Source organism: Ranitomeya imitator, chromosome 2 (assembly GCF_032444005.1).
Source record: "Ranitomeya imitator isolate aRanImi1 chromosome 2, aRanImi1.pri, whole genome shotgun sequence".
Lineage (NCBI taxonomy): Eukaryota > Metazoa > Chordata > Amphibia > Anura > Dendrobatidae > Ranitomeya > Ranitomeya imitator.
The window spans coordinates 374,138,122-374,160,318 of NC_091283.1; the positions used below are offsets into that span (position 1 = coordinate 374,138,122).

Sequence of the window (22,197 nt, forward strand, 5' to 3'; positions counted from 1 at the left end):
AGTGCTCTGCGCCGTTCATTATTGCTCCATAGATGTGCCATATAGTGCTCTGCGCCGTTCATTGTTGCCCCATAGCTGTGCCATATAGTGCACTGCGCCGTTCATTATTGTCCCATAGCTGTGCCATATAGTGCTCTGCGCCGTTCATTATTGCCCCATAGCTGTGCCATATAGTGCTCTGCGCCGTTCATTATTGCCCCATAGCTGTGCCATATAGTGCTCTGCGCCATTCATTATTGCCCCATAGCTGTGCCATATAGTGCTCTGCTCCGTTCATTATTGCCCCATAGCTGTGCCATATAGTGCTCTGCACCGTTCATTATTGCCCCATAGCTGTACCATATAGTGCTCTGCACCGTTCATTATTGCCCCACAGCTGTGCCATATAGTGCTCTGCGCCGTTCATTGTTGCCCCATAGCTGTGCCATATAGTGCTCTGCGCCGTTCATTATTGTCCCATAGCTGTGCCATATAGTGCTCTGCGCCGTTCATTATTGCCCCATAGCTGTGCCATATAAAGCTGTGCCATTGCTGCTGCAATAAAAAAAAAAAAATGCAATACTCCCCTCGCTGCTTGCAGATCCCAGCGTCTCATCCCGGCGTCTCTCCGCACTGACTGATCAGACAGAGGGTGCCGTGCACACTATATGCGTCATCGCGCCCTCTGACCTGAACAGACAGAGCAAGAGGACGCGAAGGCAGAGCAGAGCCCGGCGTGTGGAACGCGGACAGGTGAATATGACATACTTACCTGCTCCCGGCGTTCCGCTCCCTCTGCCTGTCACATGGTCTTCGGTGCCGCAGCCTCTTCCTCTATCAGCGGTCACCGGCACCGCTGATTAGAGAAATGAATATGTGGCTCCACCCCTATGGGAGGTGGAGCTGCTTATTCATTTCTCTAATGAGCGGTCCCACGTGACCGCTGAACAGTGGAAGAACTGCAGCACCGAAGACCGTGGGACAGGCGGGGAGCACCAGGATCGCTGGAAGCAGGTAAGTATGCCTCAGCACCCTCACTCCCTCACCCGCCGACCCTGCCACTCACCTTGACTCGAGTATAAGCCGAGAGGGGCACTTTCAGCCCAAAAATTTGGGCTGAAAATCTCGGCTTATACTCGAGTATATACGGTACTTTGGATGAAACTGACACCAGGAACAAGTGCTTTCTGGCTTCCTCCAGATTGTTGGTTAGGTCCAAAGGAGCCGTCATCCCTGCAGCGCCACTGGCACCAAAGGGGAATATAGACTGTTATTTTATGAGTGAAAATAGCAACTGAGAAGGGCTTGTCTGAGTTGTGAACAACCCATTTAATAAACTTTCATAATATGTTTTTTTTTTTAAATGGGGTCACTTTTGAGGGATTTCAAATATATAAGCCTCTCAAAGCTCTTTCAAAAATATAGAAAATTTCTGCTAAACTTCCCTAACCGTAAAAGTAATAAAGAATGTGTAAAATATCTCAAAAAGTGGAGCCGCATATTCATTTCTCTAATGAGCGGTCCCACGTGACCGCTAAACAGGGGAAGAGCTGCAGCACCGAAGACCGTGTGACGGGCAGAGGGAGCGTCAGGACCGCCGGGACTAGGTGAGTATGCCTCAGCGCCCTCTCCCCTTCACCCGCCGCCCCTGCCGCCCACCGTGACTCGAGTATAAGCCGAGAGGGGCAAATCTCGGCTTATACTCGAGTATATACGGTATATCACAGAGATATGTCACACAAAATACTTAAGTAACATTTCCCACATGTCTACTTTACATCAACACAATTTTGGAACCAAAATTTTTTTTTAGTTAGGGAGTTATAAGGGTTAAAAGTTGACCAGCAATTTCTCATTTTTACAACACTATTTTTTTAGGGACCACATCTCATTTGAAGTAATTTTGAGGGGTCTATATGATAGAAAATAACCAAGTGTGACACCATTCTAAAAACTGCACCCCTCAAGGTGCTCAAAACCACATTCAAGAAGTTTATTAACCCTTCAGGTGTTTCACAGGAATTTTTGGAATGTTAAAATAAAAATGAACATTTAACTTTTTTTCACAAAAAATTTACTTCAGCTCCAATTTGTTTTATTTTACCAAGGGTAACAGGAGAAAATGGACCCCAAAAGTTGTTGTACAATTTGTCCTGAGTACGCTGATACTCCATATGTGGAGTTAAACCACTGTTTGGGCGCATGACAGACCTCAGAAGCAAAGAAGCGCCATTTGACTTTTCAATGCAAAATTAACAGGAATTGAGATGGGACGCCATGTTGCGTTTGGAGAGCCACTGATGTGCCTAAGCATTGAAACCCCCCACAAGTGACACCATTTTGGAAAGTAGACCCCCTAAGGAACTTATCTAGAGGTGTGGTGAGCACTTTGACCCAACAAGTGCTTCACAGAAGTTTATAATGCAGAACCGTAAAAATAAAAAATCATATTTTTCCACAAAAATTATTTTTTAGCCCCCAGTTTTGTATTTTTCCAAGAAATTGGACCCTATATGTTGTTGTCCAATTTGTCCTGAGTACGCTGATACCCCATATGTGAGGGGCAACCACCGTTTGGGCGCATGGGAGGGCTCGAAAGGGAAGTAGCGCAATTTGGAATGCAGACTTAGATGTAATGGTCTGCAGGCATCACACTGCGTTTGCAGAGTCCCTAATGTACCTAAACGGAAGAAACCCCCCACAAGTGACACCATTTTGGAAAGTAGACCCCCTAAGGAACTCATCTAGATGTGTTGTGAGAGCTTTGAACCCCCAAGTGTTTCACTACAGTTTATAACGCAGAGCCGTGAAAATAAAAAATCCTTTTTTTTCCCACAAAAATTATTTTTCAGCCCCCAGTTTTGTATTTTCCCAAGGGTAACAGGAGAAATTGGACCCCAAAAGTTGTTGTCCAATTTGTCCTGAGTACGCTGATACCCCATATGTTGGGGTAAACCCCTGTTTGGGCACACAGGAGAGCTTGTAAGGGAAGTAGCACTGTTTTACTTTTTCAACATAGAATTGGCTGGAATTGAGATCGGACGCCATGTCGCGTTTGGAGATCCCCTGATGTGCCTAAACAGTGGAAACCCCCCAATTATAACTGAAACCCTAATCAAAACACACCCCTAACCCTAATCCCAACGGTAACCCTAAACACACCTCTAACCCAGACACACCCCTAACCCTAATCCCAATCCTATTCCCAATCGTAAATGTAATCCAAACCCTAACCCTAACTTTAGCCCCAACCCTAACTGTAGTCTTAACCCTAGCCCCAGTTTAGCCCTAACCCTAGACCTAACCCTAGCCCTAGCCCTAACCCTAACCCTAATGGGAAAATGGAAATAAATACATTTTTTTAATTTTTAAATTTTTCCCTAACTAAGGGGGTGATGAAGGGGGGTTTGATTTACTTTTATTGCGGGTTATTTAGCGGATTTTTATGATTGGCAGCCGTCACACACTGAAAGACGCTTTTTATTGCAAAAAATATTTTTTGCATCACCACATTTTGAGAGCTATAATTTTTCCATATTTGAGTCCACAGAGTCACTTGAGGTCTTGTTTTTTGCGGGACGAGTTGACGTTTTTATTGGTAACATTTTCGGGCACGTGACATTTTTTGATCGCTTTTTATTCCGATTTTTGTGAGGCAGAATGATCAAAAGTCAGTTGTTCATGAATTTCTTTTGGGGGAGGCGTTTATACCTTTCCGTGTTTGGTAAAATTGATAAAGCAGTTTTATTCTGCGGGGCAGTACGATTACAGCGATATCTCATTTATATCATTTTTTTATATTTTGGCGCTTTTATACGATAAAAACTATTTTATAGAAAAAATAATTATTTTTGCATCGCTTTATTCCGAGGCCTATAACTTTTTTGATTTTTCGCTGATGATGCTGTATGGCGGCTCGTTTTTTGCGGGACAAGATGACATTTTTAGCGGTACCATGGTTATTTATATCTGTCTTTTTGATCGCGTGTTATTCCACTTTTTGTTCGGCGGTATGATAATAAAGCGTTGTTTTTTGCCTCGTTTTTTTTTTCTTATGGTGCTTACTGAAGGGGTTAACTAATGGGACAGTTTTATAGGTTGGGTCATTACAGACGTGGCGATACTAAATATGTGTACTTTTATTGTTTTTTTTTTTTATTTAGATAAAGAAATGTATTTATGGGAATAATATTATTTTTTCTTTATTTAGGAATTATTTTTTTTTTTTTACACATGTGGAAATTTTTTTTTAACTTTTTTACTTTGTCCCGGGATGGGGGACATCACAGATCGCTGATCTGACAGTTTGCATCAGCGATCTGACTTACAGCACTGCAGGCTTACCAAGCGCCTGCTCTGAGCAGGCACTTGGTAAGCCACCTCCCTCCCTGCAGGACCCGGATGCCGCGGCCATCTTGGATCTGGGCCTGCTGCAAGGAGGAGAGGTAAGAGACCCTCACAGCAACGCGATCACATCGCGTTGCTGCGGGGGTCTCAGGGAAGCCCGCAGGGAGCCCCCTCCCTGCGCGATGCTTCCCTATACCGCCGGCACACCACGATCATGATTGATCGCGGTGTGTCGGGGGTTAATGTGTCGGGGCGGTCCGTGACCGCTCCTGGCACATAGTGCCGGATGTCAGCTGCGATAGGCAGCTGACACCCGGCTGCGATCGACCGCGCTCCCCCGTGAGCGCGGCCGATCGCGTATGACGTACTATCCTGTCGGTGGTCATACGGGCCCACCCCACCTCGACGGGATAGTACGTCATATGTCAGAAAGGGGTTAAACACATATGATAATTAGTTTTCCAGGTGATTCTAATTAAAGGAACACTACTTAAAAATGATGTTCCACATTATTAAGCAGGCCACAGTTTTCAGGTAACATGGGAAAGAAAAAGGATCTCTCTGCTGCCAAAAAGCATCAGGTGCAATGCCTTGGTCAAGGGATTAAAACATTAGATATTTCCCGAAAACTTAAGAGTAATCATCATACTCTGAAGAGATTTGAGACTGAAACAGCACAGACAGAGTTCATGCAGATAAAGGCATAATGAGTAGTGATGAGCGAGTATACTCCTTGCTCAGGTTTTCCCGAGCACACTCGGGTTGTCTCCGAGTATTTATGATTGCTCTGAGATTTAGTTTTCCTTGCTTCAGCTGGATGATTTACGGCTGCTAGCCAGCCTGAGTACATGTGGGGGTTGCCTGGTTGCTAGGGAATCCCTACATGTAATGAAGCTGTCTAGTAGCCGCAAATCATCCAGCTGCGGCAAGGAAAACTAAATTTCCGAGCAGTCATAAATACTCGGAGACCACCCGAGCGTGCTCTGGAAAACCCGAGCAAAGAGTATACTTGCTCATCACTAATAAAGAGGAAGGTTGCTGCCAGACAAATTCTTTGGATTAAGAGAGCAGCTGTCAAAATACCATTACATAGCAGCAAAAAGATATTTGAAGCTGCTGGTGCCTCTGGAGTCCCTCGAACCTCAAGGTGTAAGATCCTTCAAAGGCTTGCTGGTGCATTAACCTACTATTCAGCCACCCCTAAACAGTGTTCACAAGCAGAAACGGTTGCAGTGGGCCCAGACATACATGAAGACTAATTTTCAAACAGTCTTGTTTACTGATGAGTGTTGAGCCACCCTGAATGGTCCAGATGGATGGAGTAGTGGATGGTTGGTGGATGGCCACCATGTCCCAACAATGCTGCGACGTCAGCAAGGAGGTGGAGGAGTCATGTTTTGGGTTGGAATCATGGGGAAACAGCTGGTAGGGCCCTTTAAGGTTCCTGAAGGTGTGAAAATGACCTCTGCAAAGTTTCTGACAAAATCATCTTCATGCATGACAATGCACCATCTCATGCTGCAAAGAATACCTCTGAGTCATTGGCTGCTATGGGCATAAAAGGAGATAAACTCATGGTGTGGCCACCATCTTCCCCTGACTTCAACCCTACAGAGAACCTTTGGCGTATCATCAAGCAAAAGATCTATGAGGGTGGGAGGCAGTTCACATCAAAATAGCAGCTCTGGGAGGCTATTCTGACTTCATGCAAAGAAATACAAGCAGAAACTCTCCAAAAACTCACAAGTTCAATGGATGCAAGAATTGTGAAGGTGATATCAAAGAAGGGTTCCTATGTTAACATGTAACTTGACCTGTTAGGATGTTTTGGAGTTCAATAGCTTTTTTGTTCAGTGAATGTGACCTCCAAATACTGCAAATTCCACAAATGAGCATTTCCAGTTCTTTAAAACATATCAAATGTTTAGAAATTCTACTGTGCCTAATAATTTGGAACAGTGCATTTTGAGTTTTTATTCATTTTGGAGATTATACTGTTATCATTGGGAGGTTTCTTCAATAAAATTTGATGTATACTCTAACGGGTGATGACTTGTATTAGACTGACTGTCATTTGCACCGACCATTTAGGAAAATCCGAGAAAAATGTCATCTGCATAATAATTTGGAACATAGTGTATATGTTAAATAGTTGCAAGTCAAATTTATGTATGAGATAGCCAAGATAATTGTCTATAAAATCATGGTAGTCTCACATTCAATCCAGTAGTGGATAATGAGATATGGAGCCTGAAAGTCATAAGTTCAAAACACTGTTACCCTTTTGCTCATCAGTGTAACTGTCTACCTAAGGCACATAGAAACCCTGATAAACTTATTAACATTTATTGCATGGCTTCTACTGTTTTTTTAGGCCACATTCACAAGTTCAGTATTTGGTCAGTTTTTTACATCAGTATTTGTATGCCAAAATCAGTAGTGGAACAATCATGGGAAAAGTATAATAGAAACATATGCACCACTTCTGCATTTTTCACCCACTCCTGGTTTTGGCTTACAAATACTGATGTGAAACACTAACCAACTACTGATACAGGAAAAACATATAACTTTGTACCCGCATTAGCCAGTAGATAGAAAAATGTTAAAATTTGAGAGTCCTGAGTGGTTGATACCTTTTAATGGCTAACTGAAAAGATGGTAACAAAAGGCTTTAACACAATCTGAAGAGTCACATATTTATACACAACAGAGCACAGGAATAATGAAATCGATACGACAAGTTATGTGAAGCAGAAGTATTAATATGCGATAGGGAGAAACCGTTGTGGCCATAAATATCAGAACAGTTCATAGGTAAGAAGTGTGAAAGCTTTATTGTCTTGTGATTGAGGTCTGGTCCATGGTTGTAATGCTCCTGAAGAGCACTTTTCTTAGTTGATGGAGAAAGACATAAATCCATGCGACACATTCATATCTGCTCTGAGTATATCAAAAGTTGTCATAAGTTTGTACTCACAAGTTTTTCTGTCTCTATAATAATTGAAGTTACTTACATTTTATTGTATTAAAAGGTAACTTCACATCTCAGAGAGACTGTAAACTTTGGGAGCACAACTGATGAAAACTTTTGACACACTCTGGTCAGGAATGAATATGTCTCATGGATTTATGTCTTTATACATCAACTAAGGTCTAAAGGGTAACATTTCTCCTTGTGGAGAGTGACATGCTGGTTCTGGCATGCCAATAAAATTAGGCTTTTTCACTGTGGAATGCTCCTCTGGGAAATTTAATATGCAAATTGTCGTCTTAGAGAGGAAGAGGACTTCTGCTTCCAACAGGTGGTGCTATAGAGTACAAGTCTTCTTGCTCTATGAAGAGCCAAATTACATCATCTAAGGAATATGCTCTGCTGACCTTTTTGGGCCAACACAACCATGGACCAGACCTCAATCACAGGACAATTAAACTTTCACACTCCTTATCTATGAACTGTTCTAATATTTATGGCCACAACTGCTTCTCCCTCTCCCATATTGATAGTTCTGCTTCACTTTGCCTGTCTTATCCATTTCATTATTCCTGTGCTCTGTTGTGTATAAATATGAGGCTCTTCAGATTTTATGCTATTCTATGCCTGATGAAGAGACCAGAATAGTCTCGAAAGCTTGCAATTTATTGCCATCTTTTCAGTTAGCCAAACTCTCCTACATCAATGGCTTCATTGTTTTCAATATGTTTAACCTTCTGGCTGTCACTAAAACCTGAATCCAACAGTCAGTCACTGCAGCTGCTCTCTCGTATGGTGGGCTATATTTTTTGCATACCCTCTGACCTAAGAGCACACAAGGTGGAGGTGTTTGTCTGCTACTTTTTTCATAATGTGCTTTCCAGGTTATCACTCCAGTACCCTTGCTTATATTTATTACATTGGTGGTCCATACAGTTAGACTCTTCAAATACTTCTGCCTGCGAGTGATGATTGTTTTTCAACCTGCAGGCAAAAATAACCAGTTCCTGGATCACTTTGCAACCTGGCTTCCACACTTTCATGTGATTTCTACTCTCATCATGGGGATGATAACATCCCCATTGATAATCCACTCTACTACTAATATTCTTTCACTAACCTCCTCTCTCGGTCTTTCACAGCTTACTAACTCCGCTACGCATGAAGATGTGAATACACTGGACCTGGTCTTCTCCCAATTCTGCTTAGTGTGTGACTTTACAAACTCCCCTCTCCCACTCTCTGACCACAACTTCTTTCTTTCTCTATCAAGAACTGTTGCCCCACTCAAGACATCCTCACTTTCCACACATTCAAAAATCTACTTGCCATCAATACCCTGCAACTTTTGAACAATCTAAAGTCATCTTTAGTTCCAATCTCCTCCCTCGCCTCTCCACTTTGCTTTGTCACATTATAATAAGACGTTTTAAAGTGCCCTGGATAAAGCAGCACTTGTTAAGTGCAAAACAATATGACAGAAACTATGGCAACCGTGGCAGATGCTACAAACACGTTTTCTCATGTGTTGCTCCGTGTGCCGATCGTTAGTGGAGAGAATCACTTTCAGCAGAAAACTTTATCTGCTATTAGATCATGCTCAAAACTTTTAACTTTGCTCTCCAACTTGCTGAACATACCTACTTTACCACCCTCATTACATGACTATACAACAATGGAAAACGACTCTTTGAAATGTTCTATTCCCTCCTAATCTGCTTAGGAGGGTTGATCCTATTGACAGATTCCATTTAACCTCTTTCTCTTCCAAAATCTTTCCCTCTTCATTCAAGCATGTCGTCATAACCCCTATACTAAAAAATACAAAAAAATCCTCACCAGAACTGCCCTTTTAACTATAGAGCTGTAATGGTAATGGCCATTACTCCCTGCTGATTCTCCTGGATCTTTCTGCTGCATTTGGTAATATGGATCACCTTGTCTTCCTCACTATGCTGCACTATCTCAGGCACATAGAAAACGCTTTCTTGGTTTTCCCCTTACCTCTTACTTCCGCTTTTTACAATCAGTCACAATGCGTCAAAATGTTGAAAAGACGGATCCTGTGCAGATTGTAAAAAATGGATGCACTGGATCCATTTTTTTGAAGTAGCGTTTGACGTAGCGTTTTACAAGCGATCTGTAGCATCGCTTGGAAAACTGATTGACAGGTTGGTCATACTTGTCAAACATAGTGTTTGACATGTGTGACCAACTTTTTACTATTGATGCTGCCTATGCAGCATCAATAGCAAAAAGATATAATGTTAAAAATAATAAAAAAATAAAAAATCTTGATATTCTCACCTTCCAGCGTCCCTCGCAGCCTTCCCGATGCTAGCGATGCTGTTGGCTGCTCCCGTTCCCAGTAATGCCTTGCAAAATGACCCGATGATGCAGCGGTCTCTCGAGACCGCTACGCCATCACAGGTCATTGTCTCGCAAGGCATTACTGGGAACGGGAGCTTCGCAAGGGCTGTGAGGGACGCCAGAAGGTAAGAATATCAAGATCTTTTATTTATTATTTTTAACATTATATCTTTTTACTATTGATGCTGCATAGGCAGCATCAATAGTAAAAAGAGAGAGAGAGAAAGAAATTCTTCCGCTCATGCTCAGTTTCAAAAGACGGAACCTGTCGCTGGATTCCTGCTTTTAATGCTACTTTCACACTTGCGTTTTTCAGCTTCCGTCACAATCCGTCGTTTTTTGAGAATGCAGGATCCTGCAAAAATTTTTTCCCATAGACTTGTATTAGCTACGGATTGTGATGGATGGCCAGTGCACTGGACGTTCAATGTAACGTTTTTTCGTACGTCGCGTCCGCCATTTCCTACCGCGCATGCGCGGCCGGAACTCCGCGCCCTCCTCCCCGGGACTTTACAATGGGCAGCGGATGCGTTGAAAAGCTGCATCCGCTGCCCACGTTGTGCCAAATTTTCACAACGTGCGTCGGTACGTCGCGCCGACGCTTAGCGACAGACCCGTACCAACGCAAGTGTGAAAGTAGCCTAAAGGTCAGTGACGGATCCTGCGTCCATAGGTTTCCATTATAGCCAATGATGGACAGCGCAGGATCCGTCGCTGAGCGATTTTCCAATGTACAGAAAAAACTTTCCTCTGTACGTTGTCTCCGCCCGACGAACAGCATTTTTACGACGGATCCAGTGCACGACGGATGAAACGGAAGGCCATCCGTCACAATCCGTCACTAATACAAGTCTATGAGAAAAAAACATATCCAGAAGAAACATTTGCTAGATCGTTTTTTTTCACAAAATGACGCATTGTGATGGAAAAAGAAAGATGGAAGTGTGAAAGAGGCCTTAGACCCTTACTATCAGGGTTCCAAAAGGTTCAGTCATGGGCTCCGTATTCTCTCTATACGCTGCTCCTATTGGACAAACCATCATCAGATTTGGTTTTCAGTATCATCACTATGCTGATAACACCCAATTATAAACTTTTCTCTTGTCATCACCTCCAAATTCACACAAAATAACAAGGATTGTTTGTCCACTGCCTCTAACATTATGTTCTCCCTCTACCTGAAACTGAATCTCTCAAACGGAACTTCTTATAAATGGAAAGTTTGTGGTCTGTATCCGCACTGCCAGGTGATGAAGAAACATTAAATACCGGAGATAATGTAAATTTGTTTTATTTTTCTACACATTCCGAAGTGTAGCCCACTTCTTCAGGAAACTAAATGGTTTTTGTTTCCTGAAGAAGTGGGCTACACTTCGAAACGCGTAGAAAAATAAAAATACCCTTTTTTTAACACTATCTCTGGCATTTGATGTTTCTTCATCAGCCGGCAGCACCGATAAAGACCACAAACTTTTCATTTGTTACATATTTCTCTGGTGAAATCATCCATGGATCTGCAGCAGCCTTTGCATCCTGGGATCAGGTCAGCATATATTGATACAATTTTTAGTGAATATTATTGGATAAGACCCTATTTTGTGCTATTTTTTCTCCTCTGCCATTCATAATTCAAAATGAACTTCTTGTGTTCCCTCCCTCTACTAACCTACCTTTTAATCGATATTGCAATTTCCTTGGGTGGTATAAGTTAGCACCACGCTTGCTGTGTTGGGGTCATATTTAACAAAGAACTGTCCTGTATTACCTATATTCAATCAATCACTCGCTCATGTCACCTGAACCTTAAAAACAGCCTCCATAATCCAAACTTCCCACTTCGGTCTCCAACAATTTAATAATGCATCATATTGCATGCGGGGGCATTATACTGTGTGGAAGAACTGTAGGGGTATCATACTTTGGAGGCAGGGTACTTTGGGGGTCATCATACTATGCATTTGGAGGGATTCACTGTGGTGGTTCCATGCTATGTTTGGCAGGTACATTTGTTGGCATCATACTTTATGGGGGCTATGAAAGGATATCTTTGTGTGTGGGAACACTAAGGGGCATCAATAAGTGCAAAATTATTGTGAAAGGGCTGCAAATGATTATGAGTAGTGATGAGCGAGTATACTAGTTACTCGGTTTCCCCGACCACGCTCGGGTGGTCTCCGAGAATTTTGGGTGTGCTCAGAGATTTAGTTTTCGTTGCCGCAGCTGCATGATTTGCTGCTGCTAGACAGGCTGAATACATGTGAGGATTCCCTAACAAACAGGCAATCAACCCATGTACTCAGGCTGTCTAGCAGTCGCAAATCATGCAGCTGCAGCGACGAAAACTAAATCTCCAAGCAGTCACAAATACTCGGTGTCCACCCGAGCAACGAGTACACTCACTCATCACTAATTATGAGATATGTTCTTCTTTTATCCTACCGAGATATTTACATTTTTTGGGGGTGGGTGGGGAGAGGTGGGAGGGTCAAATAGCAATTTTGCTAAGGGTTCCTATGATTTCTATGTACGCCCTCCTTGGGGCAGGCGAGTATAATTTTTTTTAATCTAATCGTTTATTAGGCAAGCCAAATAACCCGGATGAATTCAAGTCAATCTGGTGATTTCAGATTTTGTAAATAGCAAAAAGGGGGACCTAAAATATAACGTTTAATAAGTACTAATTAAAAAACCATATGACACAACATATAATGAAAAAATCGTACATTGACCAACAGGTCAATCAGACAGAGAACTGATAACCAGTCCAAAGAGAAAAAATCAGTAGTCAATTTGGAACCCTTACACAACCTTCAGGGCTTATAATCACAATATGCACCCTGTCAAGTAAAGCAGGGGAACCAACATTACAATTGTATGCTACTGTTAAAGAGATATAACTTGAGGTTCTCTATAAGGTGAAAAAAGAAAGCACCGCTATCTGTCACCAGTAAGAAACCTTCAGATACACGGGGATACACATAAAGCTATTGGAACAATCTCACCAAGTTGTGATGCTGCAGCATTTTGAGATGTGTTCCCCATGTCAAAATAAGAGTCCTTATGGATCAGGTATCGACCATCTAGAATCCGTTGGACTTCCGGACCACCTCCTGCGTTAAAGACCACCTCCCTACGCGTTTCATCTCAGGGAAGAATCCTCAGGGGACACGGCAGTCAGTACGTGGTCAGGGTTTGAAGGAGCGCTCAACCGAGACATGAAATCTCCAGGGAGCCTCTCATCAAATCACCCAAGAGACGCCATTCTTGGGTGATTTGATGAGAGGCTCCCTGGAGATTTCATGTCTCGGTTGAGCGCTCCTTCAAACCCTGACCACGTACTGACTGCCGTGTCCCCTGAGGATTCTTCCCTGAGATGAAACGCGTAGGGAGGTGGTCTTTAACGCAGGAGGTGGTCCGGAAGTCCAACGGATTCTAGATGGTCGATACCTGATCCATAAGGACTCTTATTTTGACATGGGGAACACATCTCAAAATGCTGCAGCATCACAACTTGGTGAGATTGTTCCAATAGCTTTATGTGTATCCCCGTGTATCTGAAGGTTTCTTACTGGTGACAGATAGCGGTGCTTTCTTTTTTCACTTTATAGAGAACCTCAAGTTATATCTCTTTAACAGTAGCATACAATTGTAATGTTGGTTCCCCTGCTTTACTTGACAGGGTGCATATTGTGATTATAAGCCCTGAAGGTTGTGTAAGGGTTCCAAATTGACTACTGATTTTTTCTCTTTGGACTGGTTATCAGTTCTCTGTCTGATTGACCTGTTGGTCAATGTACGATTTTTTCATTATATGTTGTGTCATATGGTTTTTTAATTAGTACTTATTAAACGTTATATTTTAGGTCCCCCTTTTTGCTATTTACATATAATTTTTTGGGCACCCTTTTTCAAGTTTGAGTGGTTCATTACCCTCTTTTTGCTATACTGATTTCAGATTTTGCCAAATACGCTCATCCTTCATTGTATCTTTATTAGTCAGCACAAATCCAGGTGAAAGGTTCCTTATAAGTTCAGAGACAGATTATAAGAAGGAAAGTGTATTATTATTATAGCAGAGAACTGATGAATTTCAACAATATGTAAAAAAAAATAAAGGTTTGTAAAGGGAGAAAGTCACAAAGATACGTGTAGAGCATCATGTCGGCTTACATATTAGATCAGGTGGGCTGCCCCGCACTAAATAAGTGCCCCCCACAGAGACAGACCCCTAAACTGCCAACAAAACTACAGGTCATGGATGCAAAGTAAAACATTAAACATTATAACGTAATAAGTGCAACAGAAAGTGACATCATTACCAGTGATGCAAAAAGACAATTCAAGAGGCAATACTGGTTTTAGAAACTAGTTTTTCCATTTATCCAGATTTCTATGGAGAGAAAACCCGACATTTCCATTCCCTGTAATCTCCACCATCTGTCCCCAAACCAGAGCGCCCTCCCTGTATACATGAGCACAGCCAGCGTTCTATTACTGTACATATACACATGGCAGAGCTGGGGGCACTATCTCCGGGAATGGAGGGGTTACTGCCCCCTGCCCCCGCCCAGTAATGGGGAATCTCCAGCACCTACCTCCACCTGCAGAGCCGCACACCACATATATGGCTGTTCTGTGCGCACAGGACCTGGGATGAGGTCACAGGAAGGGAGGAGTCAGGGGTCACATGATCAGGGGCCTCAGTGTATGCAGGACTGTGCTGTGCTGGTTGTCATGGTGCTGGATGAGGGGAAGTTTATGTGTGGGGTCAGGAGGGGGTTACAGGGTGGATGTATTGGAGCCGTGTGTGTACGAGGTGTACGGAGCGGAGCCGTGTGTGTACGAGGTGTATGGAGCAGAGCCGTGTGTGTACGAGGTGTACGGAGAGGAGCCACGTGTGTATGAGGTGTATGGAGCAGAGCCGTGTGTGTACGAGGTGTAAGGAGTGGAGCCGTGTTTGTATAGAATCTTAGAATGTTAGAGTTGGAAGGGACCTCCTGGGTCATCTGGTCCAACCCCCTGCTCAAAGCAGGATTCACTAAATCATCCCAGACAGATGTCTGTCCAGCCTCTGTTTGAAGACTTCCATTGAAGGAGAACTCACCACCTCTCGCGGCAGCCTGTTCCACTCATTGATCATCCTCACTGTCTAAAAGTTTTTTCTAATATCTAATCTGTCTCCTCCCATTCAGTTTCATCCCATTGCTTCTAGTTTTTCCTTGTGCAAATGAGAATAAAGATGATCCTTCTTCTACAATGTGACAGCCCTTGAGATATTTGTAGACAGCTATTAAGTCTTTTTTTTTTTTGCAAGCTAAACATTCCCAAATCCTGTAACCGTTCCTCATAGGACATGGTTTGCAGACCGGTTACCATTCTGGTCGCTCTTTTCTGATCTTGCTCCTGTTTGTTGATGTCTTTTTTTAAAATGTGGTGCCCAAAACTGGACACAGTATTCCAGATGAGGTCTGACCAAAGAGGAGTAGAGGGCAATAATGACTTCACGTGATCTACTTCTGTTAATACATCCCTGAATTGCATTTGCATTTTTTGCTCCTGCATAACACTGTTGACTCATGTTCAGTTTATGATCTATTAGTATACCCAAGTCTTTTTCACATGTGCTGTTGCTTAGCCCTATTTCTCCCATTCTGTATGCTTTTTTTCATTTTTATTGCCCAGATGTAGTACTTTGCATTTTTCCCTGTTAAAAAAACCATTCTGTTAGTTGCTGCCCACTGCTCCAGTTTGTTTATATCTTTTTGAATCCTCTTTCTCTTCCCTCCTAGCTTTGTGTCATCCGCAAATTTAATCAGTGTACCCTCAATTCCTTCATCTAAATTATTTATAAAGATGTTGGACAGTACAGGGCCCAGGACAGAGCCCTGTGGTACCCCACTTAGACATTCTTCCAACTGGATGTGCAGCGATTTATGACTACTCTTTCGGTCCGATCACTAAGACAGTTATGAATCCACCTAACAGTTGCCTTGTACATTCCATACTTAGTCATTTTTTCAATAAGGATGGTGTGCGATACTTTGTCAAATGCTTTGCTGAAGTCAAGATATACTATATCTACAGCATTTCCCTGATCCACCCAGTCAGTGATTCTGTCATAGAAGGAAATTAAGTTAGTCTGACATGACTTATTAGTTACAAACCCATGCGGACTCTGGTTAATCATTTCATTCTTATCCAGGTACTTACATACATGTTGTTTAATAATTTGTTCAAAGATCTTTCCTGGTATAGAAGTCAGACTCACCGGCCTATAGTTCCCTGGGTCCACATTCTTCCCCTTTTTGAAGATAGGAACAACATGTGCTCTTCTCCAGTCTTCTGGGACTTCTCCTTTTCTCCAAGAATTTTCAAAGATTATGGAGAGCGGTTCAAAAATTTATTCTGCTATCTCCTTCAGTACTCTGGGGTGTAATTCATCTGGACCTGGAGACTTGAATTCATTTATTTTAGCTAAGTGTTTCCTCAATATCTTTCTGTTTATAGCTATCCTGGATTCTTCTACTCCTTCAATAGGACAGTGAAGATCAGTAGATGTTACATTTCCTTTCAGAGAGAAAACAGATGCAAAATAGGAACTTAAAAGTTCGGCCTTCTCAACATCCTTTCTTACCATTTCATCATTTTCATCCTGTAAAAATCCTATAGCATCTTTGACTTTTCTTTTACTTTTGACATATCCCCCAAATCCTTTTTTATTGCTTTTGACGTCTCTTGCAAGCCTTAGTTCATTGTCAGCTTTAGGTAATCTGATTCGTGCCCTGCAGGTTCTATAGACAGCATTATATTCTTATTTAGATATGCCTCCCTCTTTCCATTTGATAAAAATGTCTTTCTTCCTGTTTAGCATGTGTTCAAGTTCTGTGTTCATCCATCTTGCTTTCCGTAAATGCTTCGTATTCTTCCCTCTTTTTGAAATTGTTAACGATTGTGCTTTGAGAATCTCATTTTTCAAGATTTCTTATCCTTCCTGTACATTTTTTTCCTTAAGGATATCCAGCCATTGGATCCCTCCCACTCTCTTTCTGAGTCCCTTAAAATCTGCCTTTCTGAAATCTAACCTTAAAGTCTGAGTCTTGACAGGTCTTCCTCCTCTAGTTATCCAAAATTCTAAAATAGCATGGTTGCTACCTCCTAGTGTCCCAGCCACTCTTACCTCCTCAACCATTTCCTCACTGTTTATAAGGATTAGATCCAAGGTAGCAGATCCCCTTGTTTTCTCCCCTACCTTTTGGAAGATAACGTTGTCAGCAAGAGAGGATAAGAATTTGCTTGACCTGTTAGTTTTGCCTGAGAGAGATTCCCAACAAATGTCTGGATAGTTGAAATCTCCCATTACCACTATGTCATATTTTTTTGAGAACTTGGCCATTTGATGCATAAAGAATTCATCCATATCTTCAGCTTCCACAGGCGGCCTGTAGTAAATGCCTACAATGGTGTCCTTTCCATTGTTCTCTCCTTGTATTCTTACCCAAACAGTTTCCACAGAAGTCCCAGTCTCTGAAGCTTCAATCTCGGTGCAGATATACACTTTTTTAACATACAATGCGACACCTCCTCCTTGTTTATTAAGTCTTTTTCTTGCAAATAAGTTGTGTTCTAGCCTTGTATTCCTGTCATGTGTATTGTCCCACCAAGATTCCGTGATTCCAATGACATCATATTTCTTTTACTGTGTTAGTAGTTCCAATTCTCCTTGTTTGTTGCCCATGCTTTGTGTATTTGTATAGAAACATTTCAATAGCAGAGTTGTCAATAGTATTTGTCAGGTGTATGGCTTTTTCTGGCCTTTTGCTTCCCTTCCCACATTGTTCTAGTTTAAAGCTCTTCTGATGAGTGTAGCAAGTCAATTTCCAAATACATGTTTTCCAGTCTTCGTAAGGTGCACCCCATCTCTAGCAAGCAGTTCATCGTCTAGGTAATTCACTCCATGATCCAGAAATCCAAATCCTTGCTGACAGCACCATCGACGTAGCCAGTTATTCACCTGCAGAATCTTATTCCACCTCCTTGTTCCATGGCCATCCACTGGGAGGATGGAAGAGAAGACCACCTTTACTCCCAGTTCTTTCACTTTCTTACCTAAGTTTTCAAAGTCACTACAGATGGTTTCAAGGTCCTTTCTTGCGGTGTCATTTGTCCCCATATGTAATAGCAGGAATGGGTGGTTGTCTGTAGGTCTGAAGAGGCTTGATATCAGACACATCTTTAATTTGTGCACCTGGAAGACAGCACATTTCTCTTGAGGTTATATCCGGTCTGCAGATAGCGGACTCTGTTCCTCTCAACAGGGAATCCCCCATGACCAAAACTCTCCGTTTCTTCACATTTTTTTTTCTCCATGCAGCAGGACTCTGAATGCTTACAATGTTCTTCTTCGTGGGTAAAGTCTTATCTTGATGTATTTCTTCTTCGTCCTCCTGCGTGAGAGCCTGGTGCTGGTTCCTGAGCAGTATGGGTGCAGACTGCCTCCCGATCCTCCTGCTTCTCTGTGTCACATGCTTCCACTACTCTGTTTCTTCAGGTGCACTTCGAATTTCTTCTTTTTGTAACATGAAGAGATAATTCTGCTCTATGAACTTTTCACCTTCCTTAATGATTTTCAATGTAGCTAACCTCTCTTCTAGAGAACTTTGGTTTTTCCACTTGTAACTCTGTGAACATGTAGCAAGAAATGAAGCTCACCAAATGGCTCCTGGCCTCTTCCTTGTTCTTACTTCGAAACAGATATCAAAGTGTGTAAAATGTGCCAAAATTCACGCACTGATAGGCGCGCAGTTTACCGATGTCGTCCTTTCAGCTGCAATAGCCAAAATCAAGTGTTCTTTGAGCTTGCGGAGACTCTTCACTTATCCCAGAATGCACTGGCAATATGCAAATTCTCTCCTCAGGACTCCTCCCCTGGTATGATTTGAACAGAGCAGAGCCGTGTGTATATGGAGAGGAGATATGTGTGGAGCAGAGCTGTATGTACAATGTGTATAGCGTATTGCTGCGTATGTACGAGGTGTAGGGAGCGGAGCCACGAGTGTACGAGGTGTACGGAGTGGAGTCAGGTTTCTCAGGTAGCAGTGGGTTATTTGCTGCACCTTCTGTCTTCTTACCACATGAATATAAGACAAGATAATGTCAGATACCAGCAATATGATCAGAGACCTTGGCATGACACACTGCTGTTACGCTAATGATGGAGGCAAACTTGATAATATGGAATGATCTCAGGAATTAGGAACAGAGATGAGGGGATCAATCTGTGGAGGGTCAAATTTGTGTAGATTTTCCCGTTTTGGCTGTGCTACACCATGAGCTCAGAATGTTGCAGGGCATCATGGGGAATCCTATCCTGAAGCCATTAGACAGCTCACTGAGTGTGCAACATATGTGAAATGGCGCCGGCTTTTTTTTTTTATTGTGCCGATCTTTGCGAATCAAAGATTGATTAAATTCACGTGGAACCTTGGATTTCAGGAAATTAACTTTTTTGTAATTTTTAAAAAGTTAAAAAACTGATTAAAATATATACTGTATACTGTGGTGCCCAAAGTTCTACATACCACTGTGGCAACAGGTTTGCTATTCCAAAAGTGAAGAAGCAATGGCTTTAAAAAACATAACTTTTTGGGATTAGGTCTCAGAGAGATATAGTCATCTTCTCATACCTGAACGATTAGCTTATGAAGACCTCATTAGAAGTGATAATCAGGCATATCCAGACAATAGGGGGATCATCAATTGGGAAAAATCCCATACATCTCTGGGTAGACACAGGGTTAGGGGGTGCTCTCGTCCGCTGGCCCAGCTGTCTTTAGAAAAAATGCATGCACCAGGGCTCATACCACTGAACTCCTGTTCTCTCTTCCCTTGGGCAGAACACGACTCAGACAACACAGTGTGAGGGTAAAACAGTGTGGCAATAATTTATTCAACCACCAACAAACAATAGTATTCAATAGTCCCAGATAATACCCAAGATGGTGCAAGTTACAGAGTCTCACCCTTCGGCTGACTCGCCGAGATTAAAACTGCTCCAAGGGCTGACTACCCCCACCATTTTTGGCAGGCCCCCATAGAGAGGAGGCAACAACAAGCTTAGAAAGCTAACCGAGGGCAGTGAGGTATGCAGCCAGGTGACCTGATTGCCCCAACCTGGAATCTTCAAGACATCTCTGAGGGTTCAGTGATGGTCAGTGAAGCAGTTCTGTGTTTTTTTCAGCTAGGGCCATGGTCCCCTAAGCTGACATCCTGTAGAGCCACTTAGAACAGAGGAAAAAGTCTCCTTTTATAGCTCACAACTGTCCTTCGAGCCAGCATCCGGATGTCAAGAGAAAGATGTGAATTAGGTTAACTTGCATTGTTTGTTTATTTATAGCTTATTCTTCAATGTTTGCAAGTCAACAAATGACATGGCACAGTACATTATGTAATCAACATATTGTGAAATCAATGCGTGGACTTGTTTTTGGTTTGCTGAGCGAGGCCACTGGGAGATGACTTCTACTTTTGCAGGTTCGGAACAAATGTACGCACTACACACCCGATGACCTATGTATAGTACCTTGGCTATACCCATCTGGCACTTGTCGGGTCGGATGGTAAGCTGAGCTTTTGCTACCCTCTGCAGCACTTGGGACACGTGCTGAAGATGCTTTCCCATATATCGCTGAAGATAGCGATGTCATCCAGGTAGGCCTGTGCATACCCCTGACATTCCTCTAGTAACCGATCCTTTGGAAGGTAGCCTGAGCGGTCTTCATGCCAAATGGCATGCTGGTAAATTCATACAGGCTGATGAATGCAGACTTCTCTGGAGCCTATTTTGTGAGTGGGATCTTCCAGTACACCTTGATCAAATCAATGGCAGATATTATTATTATTTATTATTATAGCGCCATTTATTCCATTGCGCTTTACATGTGAGAAGGAGTATACATAGTAAAAACAAGTACAATAATCTTAAACAATACAAGTCACAACTGGTACAGGAGGAGAGAGGACCCTACCCGTGAGGGCTCACAATCTACAAGGGATGGGTGAGGATACAGTAGGTTAGGGTAGAGCTGGTCGTGCAGCGGTTTGGTGGATCGGTGGTTACTGATATAGATATGAACCGTGTCTGTAATGGTGACCTCATTGAGTCGCCTATAGGCCACACAGAAGCGAGTAATCTTTCTTGGGCACCAACATTTCACTGGCTGCCCATGGGCTATGGGAAGGAACTGTGACCCCCATATTCAACATGTCATGCACCTCAGCCTTCATCATGAACAGGGAGCCATATGTTCCAAGCAGTTTTGTTAACTGCTACTTCTGTGATGGACCAAGCCACTACCCCAATGGGACATCTGTTACCCCCATTCCTCTTTGAGATTCTACCAATATGTCCGGGATCTGGTCCATATCTGGGTCATCTAAAGGGGGACAATAAACTGCTAAGTTGGTAACTTCCCTTTCCTCATAAGCTTTTAGCTTGTTAACATGATAGGTCTGTTCACAAACACCTGCTTGATCCAAGGACACAGTGTAGTCAGTCTCCTCGTATTTCCTGGTGATGATGAATGGACCTGCCCACATGGATTGCTGCCTGTTTTTGCGTACTGGTACTAGTACTAGAACCTTCTGTCTACAGGTAAATTCTCGGAATCTGGCAGCAACGTTGTAACACTGTTGCCTTATTTTAGCTACTCCTAAATTCCCATGGGTACCTCATTTTCTCCCTATACTTTTGGACATACTCCAGAATGGGAACCTCTTTTATGGGAAAGGTGACCTCCCAATTCTCTCTTACTAGCTCCAACGGCCCTCGTACTTTTCGGCCATACAGCAATTCAAAAGGAGAGAACACGGTAGAATCCTGTGGCACTTTCCAGTAGGATAACAGGAGCAACTGCAGGTTTTTCTCCAAGTCTCTCCACTAGGACTTCACATTCCGACTAATGAGCTGCTTGAGTATTCTATTGAAATGTTCACACAACCCATTAGTTTCGGGGTGGTACGCATGGTGTGAACATTTTGCTTCTCCCAGAGAGTCTGAATCAGCTCGTTTCGGAACTGGGTCTCCTGATCAGTCAATATCTCCTGTTGAAACCCTACTCGATTAAAAATGTCCAGTACAGCTTGAGCTAAATGCTCCGTTTCTATGGATGACAGGGCAACAGTCTCCATGTAGCGGATGGCAAAGTTAACCAGGGTGAGGATGAACCTCTTGAGGCTGGGAAAAGCTAAGGGGCCCCACTAAATCCATGGCAACCCTCTGGAATAGTTCCACCTATCATGGGCATGGATTGGAGCGGGGCACAACAGGGTGGTCCCTCCATCCGTTGACACTCAGGGTAAGAGGCTCAGTATTTACACATCCCTTGAGCTACCCTTGGCCAAAAGAAACTACGGATCAGTCGGGACCACATCTTTCTGAACCCAATGTGCCCAACGGCAGAGACGTCATGGGCCAAGCCCAGAAGTTGGGGTCGATATTGCTGGGGCACCACGAGCTGATGGACACAGGT

At 42.8% G+C, this 22,197-nt stretch overlaps 1 pseudogene; it reads right to left on the reverse strand.

Moving 5' to 3' along the window:
- The window catches only part of LOC138666610 (zinc finger protein 420-like), an 81,164-nt pseudogene that overhangs the window by 49,261 nt on the left and 9,706 nt on the right, over window positions 1-22,197 (reverse strand).